We start from the raw sequence: 22,374 nt of genomic DNA on the forward strand, positions 1-22,374 counted from the left end.
CACATTTTCTGTTATGTTGGAGCCTATTTTAAGCTCACCTGTTTTGGCTGCTATCCATAGCAGGTTCACAGTTAACATTTTTTTAATATCTTCTCTAAAGTAAAAATGGCAACAAGCTCCCAGAGTAGTGTCTGCTTACTCTGCACAGCTCCTAATACTATATAGCACTTGTAATACTGAAACTTTTGCTATGTTTCCTTTGCCATGTCTGACGGCTGAAAGGCATCAGGGAATTGTCCAAAAGAGAGACACTGTGGGCTTGAGTGTTACAACCTTACACGCTTTAATGAGCTGAGCTGACTCACACAAGGAGTCCTTTGAGAAATGGCTCATCAACACAAGTCAGATTCCACACATAGGCCCTTCTGATCAACAGTTGTTAGCTGAAATATGGAATTATCACCACCCGCAAGAAGACGCTGAGGGTAGCTCAGTCCATGGAGGTTGCTATTTGGCCTCGCTTGGTTCCTTTCAATTAAGCTATCCCCTAGTAGCATCCCATTTTATTTCCTACTGCGGCTCAGTGTGATGCCCGAGGTCTTGAACCAAGGCCTATGAGTTTTCCAGACAGCCATCACATCCTCGCCTCTGCCCAGTGTCTGCTGAAACCTAGTGGGCCAAGCAACTAGTAGGACTAGAGTCTCAGCCAAAGCACCCTCCACAGGAGTCCTGATTGGAGGATTGCCTAGGCTCCATTGATTGGTCCAACCACACTGTTTAAGCCAGAAGGAGGCACAGAAAGTTGTCTGAGCAACACCGCAATTTCCTGTCATGGCTCCATTGGACCCTGCTTGTGCTGCTTCCCTCACCCAAGCCTGTTCTTGATTTCTGCTCTGCTCCTGGCTCCCACCTCACCCCTGCCTTTGCTTCTGTGCCATGCTTGATCCTTGCTTCTCCTCTAGTTCTTGCCCTTACCTCGCTTCCACCATTAGTTAACAGTCCTGGTTCCAACTTCTGGCTCTGGCTCTGGCATTTGATGTCTGACTCAGCTCTGACCCTCAGTCTGACCCTTGGCTCTGATAATTGGCACTTGACTCTAGTGCCGACCCTTGGCTTCATTCCCCAACCTGGATGGCTGCTTTGCCCACTAGACATGACTCCTGCTCTGACTACTAGGCCAGACTGCCTACGTCCTAGTCCATAACACTCAGGCACAGAAGGCAGACATGGTAACTAGGGAGTCTCAAACATATTTGCTCCTTGCCCTATTCATTGTGCAGTGTAGCTGTATGCTGTTCAACAGCTACTGGGTCCCACCCTCAAGATGGCACCATTTCAGTGACAGAAGTGTCTTTAACCCAATCCTACCAGCTGATCTGTGTAGGTACATGCATCTGCCCATGCAGAACAGTTTGCAGGATATGAATCAAAGTTTATTCATCAATTTTTTCTAGGTCTGGTAACATTTTGCTAAAATGCATGTTCTCAGAGTAAGGCTCAATCATTATTATTATAGTAGTTTTATGCCAAAGCACTTTACAAAGATTACTTAAGATTCACAAAATACTAGTGCAGTAGGTAAGTGATATTATTCCCATTTTGCAGATAGGGAAGTTGAGGCACAACGAAATCAAATGATTGTGTAAGTCGATATAGGCAGTCAGTGTCACAACTAGCAACTAGAACCTGATCTCTCTTTGTAGCATTTAGAGAGTTTTCCCACCACTGGGACCAGCTCCCTGTCCTGATTTCTAACCACTGGCAAACAATCCCTCCCTTATGGTTGTTGTTCACTGTGAGGATTTCAAGTTGCACGTTGGGAATTTTGCCTGCTTGATGTAGTATCTACCTTTCATAAGTTCATTTAAAAAGCCCCAGAAAAACACAGCTTCCACTGACAAGTGTTTGGTTCAGGCAGTTTATATCCATTTAAATATCAAAACTAAAGTTCCTATGCAACTTTAAGTTAAGCTTTGAGATTTTTCCCAGTTTTCTCAGCAGCCATCACTTTTAATCGATTCCTGCAAAATAATCTCAAAATGAATTTAAAGGAATTATAAAGGAACCAAGGTGGCTCTGTTCTCCTGGACCCACCCTCTTCAGAGCCAGCTCCCCCACTTCTCTCTAACACAGCTGGGTCAGCGCCCCAGCTGGTCTAAAATCTGTATAGCTCTATTGACCACACTGACTTATATGAGCTGATGGTCTGGCCCTTTGTTTGGCAGGTCTCACTCCAATCCAGAATCCTGATTTAAAATCAATTCAATTTATTTTCTCCCACTCCATTTTGTTTTGTCAGAGTTTGTATTTGGCTGGTTGGGGTTTTTTTTGGGGGGGGGGGCTACTTAAGGGGTGAAGTGGAGAACAATAAGTGAACAGAAATAACCTCACTGTGTAGGTATTCTCAGCAGCTTTATTCCTCAAACAAACAAAACAAATTTACAGATGCCTTCAAAGCCCAGATTCTTTCAAACCCTTTTGCCTCCCCCTCTTCTCCCAGCTTGAACAAGAACTAATTGTTCATGTAAAAATCACAGCCCTGATTTACCACATGGGGCCCTTCCTCTGGATTCACACTCCATGTTATACTTCTCCAGAAACAACATGATCTAAAATGCACATGGAACTGTAGGTACAAAACCTGACAAGGAAGAACAGAACAATGGAGAAGATCACCAGCCTAAGGAAAACACAGATAAAACTTCAGAGACTAACAAATTTATTAGAGCATAAGCTTTCGTGAGCTACAGCTCACTTCATCGGATGCATTTGGTGCCAAATGCATCCGATGAAGTGAGCTGTAGCTCACGAAAGCTTATGCTCTAATAAATTTGTTAGTCTCTAAGGTGCCACGGGTACTCCTTTTCTTTTTGCGAATACAGACTAACACGGCTGCTACTCTGAAACAGATAAAACTTCACAGCCACATATTCACAGAGAAGCCAACATCCCTTCAATATGGTGGGTAATTTTTAACAAAGGAGGCTATTTGCAGTGGTGCCATTTACCATTACCAATTCAACCATGCAAGCAAACTGAAGGGCACAATCCTGACCCATACCCTCAAATAGCAGTACAACCTTCCATAATCAAAATATTGTTTCTTCCTTTCTCAGACATAGTTTACTCACCTACACAGCTTCATAGAGATGTGCAATCAGAGTCCTTCCTGTGGTCTAAGCACAGATATGACAGCCAGGAACTTCTTAGTTATGATCCCTGGTACCATCTCCATCCACAGACTTGGGTAAGTCATTTATCTGCTTTGTCTCCATTTTCACACCTGTCAAATGAGGACAGTGATAGTTACTGCACCTACTCTACAGGGGTGTAGCAAGGCTTAATGAGCATAAAGCACTGCAGATGAAAAGCACTCTAAGTGGTAAGTATTATTATATAACGAGCTAAGGCAACTGGTTTTTAATAGGAAGATGTAAAGCACTTCCCTGAAATCATGCTTTACTTCTCCAAGACACTTCTTTTGAGAGGCAAAATCACAATTCCCCCTACTCAATAGGGACTCAATGGCATCCTGCAACAGAAAAGAGACAGTAAAACAAACAGGTGGGAAAGCATCACCAAAAAGGTCAGACAATGTATTTAGTGAGACACAGCACCCAGGAAAACTGCAATCTGGTTGCCCTGCCTTGGGGCTCATTATCACATGATGATTTGGGAGACAGAAGTGAAGGAAAGGTCTGTGTACAGACAGACAGATAAATTGCCAATGAAGATATGGCAGGCAGAGGAAATTAAAATAAAATAACCCTGCCCTGCAGCAGCTATCATCAATTTTGGGGAATACAAATTGTTCATAGATACTCTCTCTCTCTCCAAGCAGGCAGGGCATAAAATAGATAGAAATATAAACAAGAGGGGAAGAGTCAGAAATATTTGTGTAAATCCAGCAGCACTTGGGAGTCCACGCATCCTGGGGGCCTTGCAGGAGCTACTGTTGGTGTAGGAGTGAGTCAGGCTCCAAAAGCCAACTCTTTTTGGCCCTGATTCGGCAAAGCACTTAGGTAGGTTCTTAAGTTTCATCAACCTCAATGGGACTTTAACGCAAGTGTTTAAAATTAAACAAAGGCCTTGCCCGTCCTGCTTTGAGCAGGGGGTTGGACTAGATGACCTCCTGGGGTCCCTTCCAACTCTGATATTATATTATATATGATCTGCCTGCTGCCTGATGTTGGAAGCACCGCATACAGAAGGCAGCCACCCTCCCAAGGCAATAAATGGTTGGCAAGAGGATACTGCTACCAGTTAAAGTGAGCAGTGCTACCAGAGATGATAGTAAGGATGTCACCAGCCTCCATAGGTCACAACTGAGAATACCAAATTCAGAACAAGCTGCTGGGAAAAAGGCAGACAAACCCCAAAAACTGGTGGTTATTCTTCTATGAGATATACTACACCAGCAACAAAATTAAACTTCTGTCTCACCACACTGTCTAACAAGAAGTCAGAAATGCAGCCTCCTTGGATATTCCAGTCCTTGATTCAACATCCAGACACTAGACTTAATGATGAGTGGTTATTTAAAACCAATTTAATCAAACAAAAGGTTCTTCTGATCCCAAAGGACAAGCCACATACCCAGGTCAATATATAACTCAGATCTTACCCAATAATCACACTGTTGCCAATCCTTTAGTAGGAAAATCTAAAGGTTTATTTATAAAAAGAAAAAAAAACAGTGAGTTAAAATTGGTTAAGGAATCAAATACATACAACAATTGCAAAGTTCTTGGATCAGGCTTGTAACAGTGACAGAATAAAGTTAAGTCTCTGGTTACTTTGAAATCATTGAAAGTCCTTTGATTAGAATGCTCCCAATAGTATAAATCCATAGTCCAGAGGTTTGAGCAGGAAAGAGGCAAAAATAGAGTTGTTCCCAGGGCCTTTTATAGCCTCTGCCAAGTGAAGGGAAACCCATTGTTCTCACTGTGGAAAGTTAAAGGGAACAAGATGGTTTTTGGAGTCACATGGGCAAGTCACATGTCCATGCATGCTTCGCTTAGTCATGGTAGAAGCCATCACCTATATTCTAGTTAGAAGGTTCACAGGCAAGTTCATCAGGTGTGGATGGGTGTCTTCCATGATCCATTGTGAGTTAAGTGTTCTGTGAACAGCCATTTACTTTAAACAGTCCCTCAAGATGTGCAGGCTAAATACCTTGTAGGTGTTACCACATGAGCAAACATTTGAAATACAGATACACAGTATTCATAAATTCAGATACAAAAATGATACATGTATACAAAATAGCATAATCATATTCAGCATATGACTTTTCTATTGACATCTTCAGTCCCTGGAAAAATCATGGAGCAGGTCCTCAAAGAATCAATCCTGAAGCACTTAGAGGAGAGGAAAGTGATCAGGAACAGTCAGCATGGATTCACCAAGGGAAGGTCATGCCTGACTAATCTAATCGCCTTTTATGATGAGATTACTGGTTCTGTGGATGAAGGGAAAGCAGTGGATGTATTGTTTCTTGACTTTAGCAAAGCTTTTGACACGGTCTCCCACAGCATTCTTGTCAGCAAGTTAAGGAAGTATGGGCTGGATGAATGCACTATAAGGTGGGTAGAAAGCTGGCTAGATTGTCGGGCTCAACGGGTAGTGATCAATGGCTCCATGTCTAGTTGGCAGCCGGTGTCAAGTGGAGTGCCCCAGGGGTCGGTCCTGGGGCCCGTTTTGTTCAACATCTTCATAAATGATCTGGAGGATGGTGTGGATTGCACTCTCAGCAAATTTGCGGATGATACTAAACTGGGAGGAGTGGTAGATACGCTGGAGGGGAGGGATAGGATACAGAAGGACCTAGACAAATTGGAGGATTGGGCCAAAAGAAATCTAATGAGGTTCAATAAGGATAAATGCAGGGTCCTGCACTTAGGATGGAAGAATCCAATGCACCGCTACAGACTAGGGACCGAATGGCTCGGCAGCAGTTCTGCGGAAAAGGACCTAGGGGTGACAGTGGACGAGAAGCTGGATATGAGTCAGCAGTGTGCCCTTGTTGCCAAGAAGGCCAATGGCATTTTGGGATGTATAAGTAGGGGCATAGCGAGCAGATCGAGGGACGTGATCGTTCCCCTCTATTCGACACTGGTGAGGCCTCATCTGGAGTACTGTGTCCAGTTTTGGGCCCCACACTACAGGAAGGATGTGGATAAATTGGAAAGAGTACAGCGAAGAGCAACAAAAATGATTAGGGGTCTAGAGCACATGACTTATGAGGAGAGGCTGAGGGAGCTGGGATTGTTTAGTCTGCAGAAGAGAAGAATGAGGGGGGATTTGATAGCTGCTTTCAACTACCTGAAAGGGGGTTTCAAAGAGGATGGCTCTAGACTGTTCTCAATGGTAGCAGATGACAGAACGAGGAGTAATGGTCTCAAGTTGCAATGGGGGAGGTTTAGATTGGATATTAGGAAAAACTTTTTCACTAAGAGGGTGGTGAAACACTGGAATGCGTTACCTAGGGAGGTGGTAGAATCTCCTTCCTTAGAGGTTTTTAAGGTCAGGCTTGACAAAGCCCTGGCTGGGATGATTTAACTGGGACTTGGTCCTGCTTTGAGCAGGGGGTTGGACTAGATGACCTTCTGGGATCCCTTCCAACCCTGATATTCTATGATTCTATGATTCTATGATCTTGCTTGACATACTTTGTATGAGATTTGTTGCAATTATGGAATAGTGGCAGCAACAATGATCGACATGGTCATATTTTAATCAGATTACATCACAAAGGAGAGGGGAAGAGAGGGTCATCAAGGATTCAGGGGTTGGAGGAGGTGGAGAGGGAAGTGAGACATTGGGGACAGGCATAGTGAATAAGGTGAGGACGGAGTGGGTTGAGAAGGCCATTTTGAGCATGTGACAAAATGGGCAGGACGACATGGGGAAGGGGAGGCCTCAATGAATTTGCTCTTTGAGGCACATCTGAACACAGTTACACCCCTTGTATGAAAGCTGAGCATGATGTAATACTGCATGAGAGAGAGAGTTACCATCTCACTTACTCACATTAGTTTCTTTTCTTGTTAGAGGAGCCCTTTAAACTGAGGGTTGTGAGGAGAGCTCATTAATACAACATAACTGACATATATGGTGCAGAAATGGCTTGGAAATGAAGAGGGATTACATCAAAAAGGGCATTCAGTGCAACTGCTAATGCATTACCATTGCTGAAGTCCTGAACCAAGACATACTATAACTATCCAAATATACTTTTATCATCTGCCTATCATCAGATAACTCTTTCAGCTCTGTCAGAAAGGGATAATGGGGAGGCCTTTAATCTCTAAATGCATGTGGTCCTTGTTTTCAAAAGTAATGCAGATCTCTAGCATAATTTTGCAGATCATTCTACACCATATTTTTCCCCATTTAATCATTTGCACAATGATATTCAACTTTCTTTGGGTATGTTAGAGGGTGGAGACGTGCCATTGTATTTAATTTAATGGTTGGAGTAAACATAATAATTACTAGAACTGGAAGGAAAGTGGGCTTTTCCCTCTAAATTAAAAAAAAGTATAAGTTTTCTACAGAAAATTTTGATTATTTGGCAAAAATTTGAATGCTGAAATATTTTAGTCAAAACCCAAAATATTCTGATTCAGAAGTGTTACCCTGTGCCTCAGGGAAGCTGTAGTTTGGGTGCCTTGTGCTTCCATTCTCTTGTATAGGCTAGGCTCCCTGGTTGGACTACATCTCCCAAATGGCACTTGGCCTCACCTCTTGGAGAGGGGAGGCAGTACATTATTAAATTAGCCCAGCGGAGGAACATGGCCCATAGGAGAAAATGAATCTATGAGACAACTGAACTTCAACTCCAATGAGGCACTCCTGCAGCATATACAAATAAAGATATTTTGATTTTGGGGCCTTCTTTTTTTTGAAAAATTACATTTCTTTGAAACCCCAATTTTCCAGTGAAAAAACAATTTTAAAAACAGAAAATTTTCAGCCAGCCCTAATAATTAGTTATATAGGCCTCGACCCTGCAAAGACCCATGCACTCACTTAACTTTATACATGTGAAGAGACCCAATTCAGTGGGATTACTCGTAGCCATAGTAAAGGCTACATTTTAGTCACAGGTATTTTTAGTAAAAGTCATGGACAGGTCACAGGCAGTAAACAAAAATTTATACACCCATGGCCTTTCCATGATTTGTACTATATACCCCTGACTAAAACTGGGGCCGGGGAGCCATGGGTGCTCTGGGGATGGTGGTCTGGGGGCATCGCAGGTGCTGTGGGGGTGGCCCGGGATCCCTGCCGGTTCTAGGAGCAGTGTTGGCAGGCTCCCTACCCAGCTCCAGCTGGCTTGTCCCTGCAGTTCCTAGAGGGAGGGAAGGCCAGGGGAGCTCTGCGTGCTGCTCCTGCCGCAAGCACTGGCTCTGCAGCTCCCATTAGCCAGAAACTGCAGCCAATGGGAGCTGCAGGGGCAGTGCCTGCAAGAAGGACAGCACACAGAGCCCCCTGATCCCTCTGCCTAGGAGCCGCAGGGACATGCCGGCTGCTTCTGGGGAGCCCCCCCCCACCAGGTAAGCGCTGCCTCAGACCCCAACCCCCTGCCCCAGCCCTGAGCACCCTCCCACACCCAAACTGCTGCTGGCCCAGGGGCTGCCCGAGTGTTCAGGCAGCCCCTGTGCCAGCCTCACTGGCTGCTGCAAAAGTCATGGAAAGTGAAGGAATCTGTGACTTCTGTGACAGACACTCAGTCTTACTCTCACTGCATAAAATTAAACATGTTCACAAGTCCTGGAGAACTTCGGAACACTTTAGAAAGGAAGTTAGGCATCATTATTCTCATTTTACAATAAAGAAAATAAGCCCCGGGTGCTCAAGCAATATGCTCAAGTTAGTGGGGAAAAAGCAGGAAGAGAACCCAGCTCTTCTGACATTCAGCCCAGTGCCTTATTCACAGGACCACACTGCCTCTAGAGTGGGTATTAGATGCATTTTTACATGTCACACAAACCTGGTTTCATTCAGTAGAAAGGGGTAGCTGTTTTTGGAAGAATGGTTATTTCTAACAAATAGGGTGACCAGATGTCCCAATTTTATGGGGACAGTCCAAATATTTGGGGCTTTGTCTTATATAGGCACCTATTATCCCCCACCCCCGTCCCGATTTTTCACACTTGCTGTCTGGTCACCCTTCTAACAAATAAATGGCCTTCCTTGTCCTAGTTTCTCTTTTCTAATGATAGGAAACTGTTCTAGTGATAAATACAACATCTTCTTTATAAAAAGAAAGGAAAATAAATTCACATCATCCATAATGAACACTGCTATTGTCTACACAGATCTTCTAAAAATGCAATCATTATCATCAGAATAATACATTAACACTGAAAAGTGAGTGTCTCCAAATCCCCCTTTGGGTCCCTTGTGCATCGCTCATTTTCTTTCAGCTTTTCTGTGCCACTCTGATCATTTGACAGCTTCCTCCTATCCTCTGCTTCTCAGCTCTGAGATTTGCCCTATTTTTACTGATGTTGGGAAAACCTTTGAAGGTTTTCTATAGATAAGCACCCCCAAGGTAGGAGGGAAGACTGAGATGGAAATCTCATAAGACCCAGCTGTTTCATTAGATTTCTGGTATCTTTGACTTCCAGTCAAGATGGAAGTACAACAAGAACCACCTTCTGGTGATAAGCTGGAAACAGGAAATGAGGGCGTGTGCAAAATAGTCCGCCCAACATCGCCAAACCCCAGTGACGCATTCATTCAAATTCAGTTCAGATTTAGGATTAAGGTTTTGCTACCAGAAGAACTTATCTAAAATATTCTCCACCCTGTAACTTTCACCAAGCATACTCCTGGGCCTTGTCTTTACTAGGGATGTGTTTGAAAAGTTACTTACTATTGTTAGCACACCAGTTCTTCAGCTGAACCAGCGCTATAACATTGGAGCATAGCATAGCTGGCCCTTATCAACATCATGTCAGTTAGTTTGCTGAAAGCAGGTCTAATCAACACAATACTGAAAATGTTGTTTGCAGCATGTGAGCTGTCTATAGTAGAGTTACAACTTTGCTAACACAGGTTCAGCTAAACTGGTGTTGATAGATTCATAGATACTAAGGTCAGAAGGGACCATTCTGATCATCTAGTCCGACCTCCTGCAGAACACAGGCACAGAATCTCACCCATCCACTCCTACGAAAAACCTCACCTATGTCTGAGCTATTGAAGTCCTCAAATCGTGGTTTAAAGACTTCAAGGAGCAGAGAATCCTCCCTCAAGTGATCCGTGCCCCATGCTTCAGAGGAAGGCGAAAAACCTCCAGGGCCTCTCCAATCTGCCCTGGAGGAAAATTCCTTCCAGACCCCAAATATGGCAATCAGCTAACCCTGAGCATATGGGCAAGATTCACCAGCCAGATACTACAGAAAATTCTTTCCTGGGTAACTCAGATCCCATCCATCTAATATCCAATCTCAGGGGATTAGGCCTATTTACCCTGAATATTTAAAGATCAATTAATTACCAAAATCACATTATCCCATTATACCATCTCCTCCATAAACTTATCCAGTAGAATCTTAAAGCCAGATAGATCTTTTGCCCCCACTGCTTCCCTTGGAAGGCTATTACAAAACTTCACTCCTCTGATGGTTAGAAACCTTCGTCTAATTTCAAGTCTAAACTTTCTGGTGGCCAGTTTATACCCATTTGTTCTTGTGTCCACATTGGTGCTGAGCTGAAATAATTCCTCTCCCTCTCCTGTATTTATCCCTCTGATATATTTATAGAGAGCAATCATATCTCCCCTCAACCTTCTTTTAGTTAGGCTAAACAAGCCAAGCTCCTTAAGTCTCTTTTCATAAGACAAGTTTTCCATTCCTCGGATCATCCTAGTAGCCCTTCTCTGTACCTGCTCCAGTTTGAATTCATCCTTTTTAAACATGGGAGACCAGAACTGCACACAGTATTCTAGGTGAGGTCTCACCAGTGCCTTGTATAATGGTACTAAAACCTCCTTATCCCTACTGGAAATGCCTCTCCTGATGCATCCCAAAACCGCATTAGCTTTTTTCACAGCTATATCACATTGGCAGCTCATAGTCATCCTATGATCAACCAATACTCCAAGGTCCTTCTCCTCTTCCGTTACTTCTAATTGATGCATCCCCAACTTATAACTAAAATTCTTGTTATTAATCCCTAAATGCATAACCTTACACTTCTCACTATTAAATTTCATCTTATTACTATTACTCCAGTTTACAAGGTCATCCAGATCCTCCTGTATAATATCCCGATCCTTCTCCGAATTAGCAATACCTCCCAGCTTTGTATCATCTGCACACTTTATTAGCACACTCCCACTTTTTGTGCCAAGGTCAGTAATAAAAAGATTAAATAAGATTGGTCCCAAAACCGATCCCTGAGGAACTCCACTGGTAACCTCCCTCCAGCCTGACAGTTCGCCTTTCAGTAGGACCTGTTGCAGTCTCCCCTTTAACCAATTCCTTATCCACCTTTTGATGTTCATATTGATCCCCATCTTCTCCAATTTAACTAATAATTCCCCATGTGGCATGGTATCAAATGCCTTACTGAAATCTAGGTAAATTAGATCCACTGCATTTCCTTTATCTAAAAAAATCTGTTACTTTTTCAAAAAAGGAGATCAGGTTGGTTTGGCACGATCTACCTTTTATAAAACCATGTTGTATTTTGTCCCATTTATCATTGACTTCAATGTCCTTAACTAATTTCTCCTTCAAAATTTTTTCCAGGACCTTGAATACTACAGATGTCAAACTAACTGGCCTGTAGTTACCTGGATCACTTTTTTCCCTTTCTTAAAAACAGGAATTATATTAGCAATTCTCCAATCATTTGGTACAACTCCTGAGTTTACAGATTCATTAACAATTCTTGCTAATGGGCTTGCAATTTCAGGTGCCAATTCCTTTAATATTCTTGGATGAAGATTATCTGGGCCCCCCAATTTAGTCCCATTAAGCTGTTTGAGTTTCACGTCTACCTCAGATATGGTAATATCTACCTCCATATCCTCATTCCCATTTGTCATGTGACCATTATCCCCGAGATCCTCTTTAGCCTTATTAAAGACTGAGGCAAAATATTTGTTTAGATATTGGGCCATGCCTAGATTATCTTTAACCTCCACTCCATCCTCAGTGTTTAGCGGCCCCACTTCTTCTTTCTTAGTTTTCTTCTTATTTATATGGCTATAGAACCTTTTACTATTGGTTTTAATTCCCTTTGCAAGGTCCAACTTAACTCGACTTTTAGCCTGTCTCACTTTATCCCTATGTGTTCTGACCTCAATAAGGTAGCTTTCCTTGCTGATCCCGCCCATCTTCCACTCCCTGTATGCTTTCTGCTTCTTCTTAATCACCTCTCTAAGATGCTTGCTCATCCAGCTTGGTTTACAACTCCTGCCTATGAATTTTTTCCCCTTTCTTTGGATACAGGCTTCCGATAGCTTCTGCAGCTTTGATTTAAAGTAATCCCAGGCCTCCTCTACCTTTAGATCCATAAATTCTTCAGTCCAATCCACTTCCCTAACTAATTTCCTTAATTTTTGAAAGTCAGCCCTTTTGAAATCAAAAACTCTAGTTGCAGATTTATTTTTGTTAATCCTTCTGTTCAGTTTGAACTGAATTAGCTCATGATCACTTGAGCCAAGATTATCCCCTACAACCATTTCTTCTATGAGGTCCTCGCTACTCACCAAAATTAAATCTAAAATGGCATCCCCTCTAGTCGGTTCAGCAGCTACTTGATGAAGGAATACAATGTTAACAATGGTGGGAAAGATTTCAAAAACTCTCCTTGTGTAGACAAGACCTTAAGCTTGATCCTGAGAGTTGTTGAGAACCCACATCTCCCACTGAAGTTGAGGTAAAGTACACGTGATCAGCAGGATTCTGTTCTTAGTTGTATCAAGGAGGGCTGCAAGCCAAAAATGTCTGATCTTGACTTCCTTGTGCACCTAGACTCCCCCTGTAAGTAATGGGAGCTGCGAGTGTATGGAATGTAAGATCGGCCCAGCCAGCAGAGTAGAAAAAGTACCTGCTGTTGTAAAAGCAATCCAGAGACGCTGGCGGGGAGGGGGAACCCTGCATTTTTCTTCTTTTTCATCAGGATTTGACACTGAGGATAAAATTATTTTTGGATTGGCCATCTCACTGTTCTGGACACTGGACAGGGGGCACAGAAATGTGGTCCCTGACTCATGCATAATATTACTGTACATCATACTCTTATTTTAGATTGTGTTGACCCAGACATATACACTGATGCCTTATGGTGACAGATTGTTGAGGCTGAACTAAAAGGCACTGTAGAATACTGCTTGAAAACATTTTTTCATTAAACTAATACCACCAAGCTATGTGCCAAAAAAGTGTATCTGCAGAGCCCTGTGTGTGTGCTGCACAATCAATACAGCATAATGAGCAGAGTCAGCATTTGCTCTGGTTATGGACAGTTTTTCCATCCAGGAAAGACGTATAGAGTCTATAATAGATAGTAAGCACTTTCAGGCAGTAACTGTCTTTATTTTGTGTATTCTAAAGTACCAAACACATTATTGGTGCTTACTAAATAATAATACTGTGCTAGGTGATATTATCAGGATGATTTCAGCTGCAAATGGAAGTGTCAACTCAAAGCAAAGTGAATCTGTGAAATTGGTGGCATGAGGTCCCACGTTTATCTCCCAAGGGAGTTCCTGCTCATTCAGCTTACAAGTAAATCTTCTTCCAATTGCCAGTCCTGCAAACTCAGCCTGTGAACTGAAAGTCAAACTGGGTTGTTTTCTTCTCACACATTGTGCAGGCCATGTTTGGCCTCTGCTAAACCTGACTTAGGGTGAATAGACTTCCCAGTACCAAAGTAAGTTAGAGTGAAACCCGGTGTTTTCATGAATATGCTTGGATGTGTGGTCATCTGCTCCCTCTCAGGCCAAGGGGAAGCAGGGAGCAGTGCGCCCAGGAGCCGCTGCTTCTGTAGCATAGGAGGGGAAATGGAATGCCCAGGAGTAGAGGGGAAAGGGATTTTTAACAAATTGGATTTGTGCCCTCTGGTGATATATAAAGACAATGAAAGAATTATTACTAAAGAGCTTTTTTCTGCTTGATTTTTAATTACAGAAACATCATGGATTTTCTGTGGTCACCCCTGGTTTACCTAAAGAGCCTCAGGAAGTCTCAGCTATAGACTGGGAGCTATTTTACCCGTTAGCTGCAGAGGTAGGACTATTGCATTTTTAACAAAGGTTTCCTTTCTCCCAAATGTTGTAAAGCATTGGAGCTTAATAGGTGCTAACCACAACATTTTAAACAGCCCAACTAAAAATCCCATCTGTTCTCAACTGCTCAGATTTCATCTCTTGTCATGTTACAATTTCTACAAAGAATTAATGGGCAGACAAAATCCTATCACCTAATGGGGAAAAAAGCAGAATTTTTTTTATAAAGAGAAAACAGCCGCCTTTGAGCTCTCTTCATGCATCATAAAGAAGCAAAAGTGAGCATATAACCATTTTAACTCCTCTGCAGGTCACCTTTAGCAGTCGGTTTAGTTCTAAAAGCTGAAGCAGTAATCTTCTCCCTCCAAGTTAGAGGATGGATTTCCATATTCCTACTTGTCAACATATCCCATCCTCCTTTTCAGTGCAACAAAATCAAGCCATAGACACTTTATGTGAGGGCCCCTAGTAAAACTAAAAGGAAAAATAAATAAGAGCAGATCTTGGTTGCCAAATCAAAAGTCCACTTTATTTTAAAAATAATAAACCCAGAGAAACCAGAGACCTGGCCTAGAATGAAGTGTTGTTATTTGGTTAATGGAGGGTAGATGGCGGCAGGGAATCAGGAAGCCTATGAGGCACACATCCAACATCACCAGTCAAACTAATATAGAAATCATGAGCTTCAGTTTGGCTATTTGGGGGAGGCTCAAACTGTGCAAACTGTGGCTTTGCTGAAGAAAAAAAAATACTTCCCTTTTAAGCAGACAGTAAGTCCACTCACTGGAGTCCCTCAGCAAATATTTGTGTTTTCAGTTCACTGACATTTCCTGAGTTTATTCTTAAGAATGACCATACTGGGTCAGAGTAGCAGCCATGTTAGTCTGTATCCATAAAAAGAAAAGGAGTACTTGTGGCACCTTAGAGACTAACAAATAAATTTGTCTCTAAGGTGCCACAAGTACTCCTTTTCTTCATACTGGGTCAGACCAATGTTCCATTTAGCCCAGTATCCTGTCTTCTAACAGTAGCCAATGACAGTGCTTCAGAGAGAATGAACAGAGCAGGTAATCATCAAGTGATCCATCCAGTCACCCATTCCCAGCTTCTGGCAAACCGAGGCTAGGGACACCATCCCTTAGACTTGTGAAATGTGCTCATCACCTGCTCTGTGTGCAGGTATGGCGAATAAGGTAGACATAGTTAGACTACATATAAATTAGCCTTACTTTCTGGCAGACAGCTCCTTAGAAATCCTCTATCATCTTCATCTCAGGCAGAGACTAGTCCTTATGATGGATTCTGAAGGTCAACAAATTCAGGTTCCATTGAACCAATCGGGAAGTGAGTGCCAACATGGAAGGCCCTGCACTGGGAAGATACAGGCCCAGATGTACTAGACTCCATAGCCATGTCTAAACTAGCAAAACAGGTCAAGTTAGCGAACACATTTTAAAGCAGGACTTTGCACCCCATAAAGATGCATCATCAATGGAGTTTACACAGGGCAAAAGTGGTGTTTGAAACAGTGCGGTAGCTGATTGGTGGTGGAGAGCCAAGAGTTAACCATGACCAGTTAACTTTTTTTTTTTTAAGCACAACTTGCCCTGTCTAGGTGCAAAGTCCTATTTAGCATTTTGTTTGTTAAATTGTGTTAGCTAACTTGTTTTAATACACAACCTATTTGTTAGTCCGGACATGGCCTACATTGGGGAGTTCCCTAGACAGTCTCAGATTTTGGTAATCACTGTTCACAGTGTTCATTATTATTGCTTAGTTTGCAGAAACTGGGGCGTATTACAAATTGTATTTGGCTTGTTTGCAAGCATCAGGCTCCCACATTTACACAAGAATCACATATTCATCAAGTGTCAACCCAGGATGCCTCACTGTGATATTATGTTATAAACCTGCGAGCTATTACTGTTATCTGGCCATAAGCATTTTGGCTGGGATTTTCAAAGGCGCCTAAGGCCCCCATCCTATGAACAGTTACGCCTATTCTTAACTTTACTATCATGAGTGATCCCATTGATTTCAGTGGGGACTGCTCACAGTAGCAAAGTTAAGCACTTGCATAACTGTTTGCAGGATCAGGGATGGGAGAGTCAGGTGCCCAGTTCCTAGGGAATTTCAATGAGATATGAGCACCAATTTCTTTCGGCGCCTTTGAAAATCCCAGGCTTAATATATTACGGACATAAATAAAATAACTGTCCATTACAAGAAAGCTGTGGAAAGGTTCTGGTGGCTCTAGCAGCAGCCACTGACACAGCATAGCACAGACTAATGGTATCAAAGTAGTTCCTTAGGCATTGGCACAATAGTTTGCTGTTAAAGTGCATTAACCACCAGAGAAAAGCCTAGGCTCTCCATTGAAATTAAATTGATGTATTGGTTCAGAGATGAATTAGCACTCAGATTTAGAATTAAAAAATAATCCCATATATTAATGTGGAAGATATTTCCCTTTTTTCCCCCTCATCTCAAATAGCTTTATATAATAAGCTCTTATGAGCTTAATAAGACACCCCTGATTAATAGTTCTGAATCTCCTGTATATAATCTTGAGGAAAATGGGTTGCTTTAATCCTAATACATCAACTCAACAGGTAAACGTGGAGTTGCCATAGCTCCAGGAGAAGACTGTCTTTTTCCTTGGCAACTATTTTAATACAGGTCCCCTGCTTGTCTTAATTTTGGCTGTACTGTGGAAATGTACTGCTTTCAAATACTTCCCAGTCCCTTCCTGCTCTTAGAAGAATTTAATACCCTCTCAATACATGGGATTAGCTCCAGTTAGCAGAAAACCATTGTGTGCAATTGAAGGGCAAATGAACCTCTTAAGAGAAGGGAGTTATCTACAGTATATCTCAGGCTGGAAGCAGACTTGTTGGGGAAATTACAGTCCTGCTGGCAGGCTCCAGACTAGGTATTATGCATTGATACAGGGCAGAAATGAGCAGCCCAAAGCCATGCATCATGCCAAAACTAGTGCAGTGAGCAGCTTTGGTCACAGGGTTTCCATTTTGTCCTTCCTCCAGTAACAAACATGGATATTAAACAAAAGAATAAAATAAATCTAACTGGAAAAAAATGGTTTGCATTTTTAAAGTTTCATGCTCAGTAGATTTGTTCTTCTAAAAGTTTAAACAAATCTCTTGAAGGTAGGTCCTTGCTAACACAAAGGCAGTTCTTTGCCCTTCTAAAAAGCTGTTTAACATTTTACTTTCTGTGCTAGATGTGCTAAAATATCGAAGCAATCCATAACTGGTTAACACTAAAGGGAAATATTCAAGGCTAGTTGGGCTAAAATTAGAGCTGCTTTGTTCTAAGAGCAGGGGTAGGTACTCACATGTATGTCAGTGTCCTTTCACTCTATCTCAGTGAAATTCACCCCGTGCAGATGGCCAGCACATGGCTGATGGACAAGTCACACATAAGCCCAATTTAGCCCTCCTGAATTCATGTAGGATAGGTCCATCAATATCTATTAGCCAGGATGGGCAGGGATGGTGTCCCTAGCCTCTGTTTGCCAGAAGCTGGGAATGGGTGACAGGGGATGGATCACTTGGTGATTACCTGTTCTGTTCATGCCCTCTGGCACACTTGGCATTGGCTGCTGTCAGAAGACAGGATACTGGGCTAGATGGACCTTTGGGCTGACCCAGTATGGCCGTTCTTTTGCTGAGAGTTTAACTGGGCCTTAAGTGATGCCTAGGCCTCATGCACAATGTCATCCTCTGCATTCCTAATGCACCTGTCCTTGTGTTATCACACCTCCATTCTTCGGAGCAGGCAGGGTACTGAGTGAATGAGCGCCCTATGCTAAACTGAGAATGCAGGATTCTTGCACATTCAGTGCAAAAGGCCCCATTCAAGTGTATTTAAAATGTAAACAAAATAGATCATTACAAATTCAGAGATTTTAGGGGAACCATGCAAGAGTGAAATAAGCCACGTTTGGATAATTGGGGAGGCGGGCAGGGGCAGGTGAGAGGCAAATAATCTTTAGGAGAAACAACAGCACAGTGGGATAATACCAGAGGGATTAAACCCAGCCTTGGGTCTCAAGAAATAGGGTTTTAAAGTCATTTCCCATCATGACTACTGCACCCTCCTTCTCTTTGGCCTTACACCGATCTTGCTCCCCTTCAGTCCATACAGTTGTTGCTGGCAAGATCATCATCTTTGCCTGTCAATCTGGCAACATCACTCCACTCTTTGAAACCTTCTCTGAGGCATCAAATTCCAGCACCTTTTCCTCCAGGCTCTGCTTATCTGACTTACTCTTATTGCACTATTGACTCTCACACCTCTATTCCACTAGAGATGGCAGCCTTGCCAGCACTTTGGCTGCTTCTCTCACAAATGTCTCCGTGCCTTTTCCATCATCTTCCACGCACTGATTCACCTAGTCACCACCCACATCCAAATTCCTACTTAAGACCCACTTCTAGCGGGATGCTCACAAAATGTGAATCAACCAAGGCAATTCCAGGAGCTTTCTTTTATTTGTCATTTTCAGTATCCAACTGTGGTGCACACAGGCCTTTACTGAATAATTGCATCATCTCATTGCTGTGTCGCATCCTTCGTTACCTTGTTTAGATTGTAAGCGCTCTGGGGTGGGCGCTGCACTTGTTTGTATGTCTATATGGTGCCTGAAATGCTTTCGGGCCTCAGGGTGAATTCCACTCTTGTGTGGACTTAAGTGCTGTCCAAAGCATTGCTCAGTAAGTCCCACTGGCTGACAGGGTGCAGAAGCCAGGCAAAGTCTCTCTGCACAGGGCTGAATTTTACCTTCAATACATAAGAAACATTTAGAGACAAGTAGGTGAGTGTTGTTTTATTTTGAGAACCCGCTTTGCCATACACAGGTTAAATTTGACTCCACGGATATTTCAGTGAGGTATTTTAAACCATTTGCTTTATATCCTGTTTACTCAAAACTATACATTATGTTTTGAAAAATATCCCTTGGCCAAACCAAAATATCACACCCGCCCTCCCAACACTGTGTTCCATCTACTTCCAAGCAGAGTTCATTTTTTACATAAACTTATCTCACAGGATATATCATGCACATGTAAAATGGAATTGCAAAGATGAATGCTTATAAAATATTGACCCACAACCTCACCCAACCTAAGCCAAGAAGGGTGTCTGGCTGAGAGCGTTGCACTTTGAGCTTCGCTTGTAGTGATATGCCTTATATTTTCCCACAAGAATGTGCGATAAGGCTTGAGCAGCATTTCCCAAACCATGTTCTACGGAACATGGATGTGAATAGGTGTTCTGAGAAAGAATCGTAATTCTAAAAAAGGGTCTTTACATTTTTTTAAATTTGGCTTATTTGAAGCGTAATTTTCAACTCTTTTTGGATGACTATAATTTAACATAAAACTCTTTTTCCAGTTATTGATAGATCTCATATTGAATATCATGGCGTAAAGAGAACGCGGCACGCAAGCATGTTGATGTCTACCCCTTTTGGGCATGTTTCAGTTAATGACGTCGTATCCCTTCCACTCGAGGCTGTGCAAACTGCAGTGGTATGCACACACACCATTCTCTTTATACCATGTTGAATATAACATATTCATTCAATACGTTAAAACCTGTGGGTCTTTACCATGTGTGCGATAAATAAAACTAAACTAGCTTGGCTCAAAACAATATAAATATTTGTGACAAGCAAAATTTGACAAAAATCAGTATTTCTAAATATTGTTACTAAACCTAATCATCATGGATTTGTGGCTAAAAGAAGGAACTTTGAAACGAAAAGCAAGTTCTTCTGGTATTCCAACTGTGGTCTAAATAAACGAGCAAAATATTGTAACACTTCAAAGTGAGGATGAATAATCACAGTCTTTTGATGCCAAAAAATCTGTTAGTACTTGTGAGTTATCTAAGGTGTAAGAATTTCCACCGAAGTATATCAAAAAAACCAAGAAGCAGGTGTTAAAAGACTGAAACGAAAGTATGATGAAAGTTTGTCTTTCAGTTTTACGTGAGTTGGAAATAAAGATGTTCCTGATGCGCAGTGCGTCGTGTGCAACAAAATACTAGCAAACAGTTCATTGGCTTCTGCTAAACTTCGTAAGCATTTGGAAACCAAGCATGCTGAATACAAATACATAGATATAAGTTTTTTCAAGAGGCAGCATGACTCACTTGGAAATTGTAAACTTTTGATGATTAAAATTGCTAAAACAGACAACGCAAGTGCAATAGAGGCATCTTACGAGTAAGATACTCTACAGCGCTTGCCGGAAAAGCTCACACTATTGGAGAAACGCTTATCAAGCCTTGCGCGAAAGATATGGTAATGTGCATGTTGAGCGAGCAATCTGGTAAAAAAATTGATGCTGAACAGTTGTCAAATAATACTGTTGCATGCCGCATTAAAGATCTTGCTGATGACACAGAAAAAGAGCAACTGAAAATTTGCCATGAGTATTCATTGCAGCTAGATGAGTCCACTGACGTTTCAGGACTTGCTGTACTACTAGTATTTGTCCAATATAGATTTAATAATATTATTGAAGAGGACCTGCTCTTATGTGAATCTCTGCAAAGCAACACGACTGGAGAAGAAATATTCAACTGCATCAACAATTTTATCAGAAAGCATGAAATTAGTTGGGGAAAATGTATTAATGTATGTACTGACGGTACTCGGGCAATGATTGGGAAGATGAAAGGAGCTGTAACGTGAATCATAAGTGTGACATCAGAAAGCACTAAGAGCCATTGTGTTCTACACAGACGAGCACTTGCCGTTAAAAAAAATACCAGCATATCTGAAAATTGTGCTCGATGAAGCAGTACAAATTATCAATTTTGTCAAATCTCGACCACTTCAATCCAGGTTATTTAAGATTTTGTGTGAGGAAATGGGTAGTCAGCACAAAACGTTTCTTTTACATATGGAAGTGAGGTGGCTATGCAGAGGAAAAGTGCTTGTGAGGCTTTTTGAGCTTTGTCGTAAACTACTGGTATTCTTCACTTCAGATAATTCAGGATGAAAATTTAATGACTGTCTGACAAATTCCTCATGGCTAATGAGACTTGCATATCTTGCAGTTATTTTTGCAAAATTAAATGAAATTGATCTGTCGCTCCAAGGAAAGAATGTGACCATTTTTACTACAATGGATAAAATTTTGTCATTAAAAAAGAAACTGGAATTCTGGGTATCTTCTGTAGAACAGAGTAACTTTGACTGCTTCCCTACACTACATGAATTTCTGACTGAAATAAATTCTACAGTCCATGAAGAAGTTTCCAGCACCATTTTACAGCACTTACATGACTTGCAGGCCTCTTTATTAGAATATTTTTCTACAACTACTGATGATAATGCTTGGGTTCAAAATCCATTTGTAATTACAGCCAAACCAGTTGGCTTTACTGCGCATGATTATGAAAACCTAATTGACTTAATTTCTGACTCTGATTTGAAACAAAAGTTTAAGGATCTTCTGCTGAATAATTTTTGGAGTAGCCTAATAGAAGAGTACCCTAATGTGGCTAAACGTGCAGTTCGAGTGCTCCTTCCTTTTGCTACAACTTATTTGTGTGAGATAGGATTTTCATATTATACTGCAACAAAAAATATAGGAATAGACTTGATGCTGCACCTGACATGAGGATTCAACTTTCCAGCATTATTCCTAATATTAAGCAAATTTGTGATAGAAAAATGCAGAAACCCCAATCCCATTAAATCCAAATTTGTATTTCTGTTTATAAAAATAGATTTTCCTAGTAAAAATTTAATTTGTTTGGTGTTTGTGTATATATAAAAACAGTTTTTTTTAAGTAGAACACTGTTTTTAATTTTGACACTTGCACTTGATTTTTGTACTACTTTATACGCGCTTTCTAGTTAGAAATTGTTAGTTCAAGGTATTTTAAATTTGTATTTTTGCTTTGTTTTATAAAATAAAATATATTTGAGCATAAATAACACAATTTTTATTTGAAAACCAAACAACTACAAAATACTATTATAAGTGTTCCGTAATAGGCTAAAAAGTGTTCCGTGGCCAAAAAAGTTTGGGAAATGCTGGGCTAGAGTGTTAGCCTCATCATTCACTCTGTTGGCTTTACTTGGTTTGAAACCATTTCATCATATATTAAACCACCAGGTGTGGTGCAACATCCCATAC

At 41.6% G+C, this 22,374-nt stretch overlaps 1 pseudogene; it reads left to right on the forward strand.

Moving 5' to 3' along the window:
* The first annotated feature begins 9,583 nt into the window (after positions 1–9,583).
* Positions 9,584–22,065, forward strand: LOC119859017 (annotated as a pseudogene).
* The last annotated feature ends 309 nt before the right edge of the window (positions 22,066–22,374 follow it).

Source organism: Dermochelys coriacea, chromosome 7 (genome assembly GCF_009764565.3).
Source record: "Dermochelys coriacea isolate rDerCor1 chromosome 7, rDerCor1.pri.v4, whole genome shotgun sequence".
Classification (NCBI taxonomy): Eukaryota; Metazoa; Chordata; order Testudines; family Dermochelyidae; genus Dermochelys; species Dermochelys coriacea.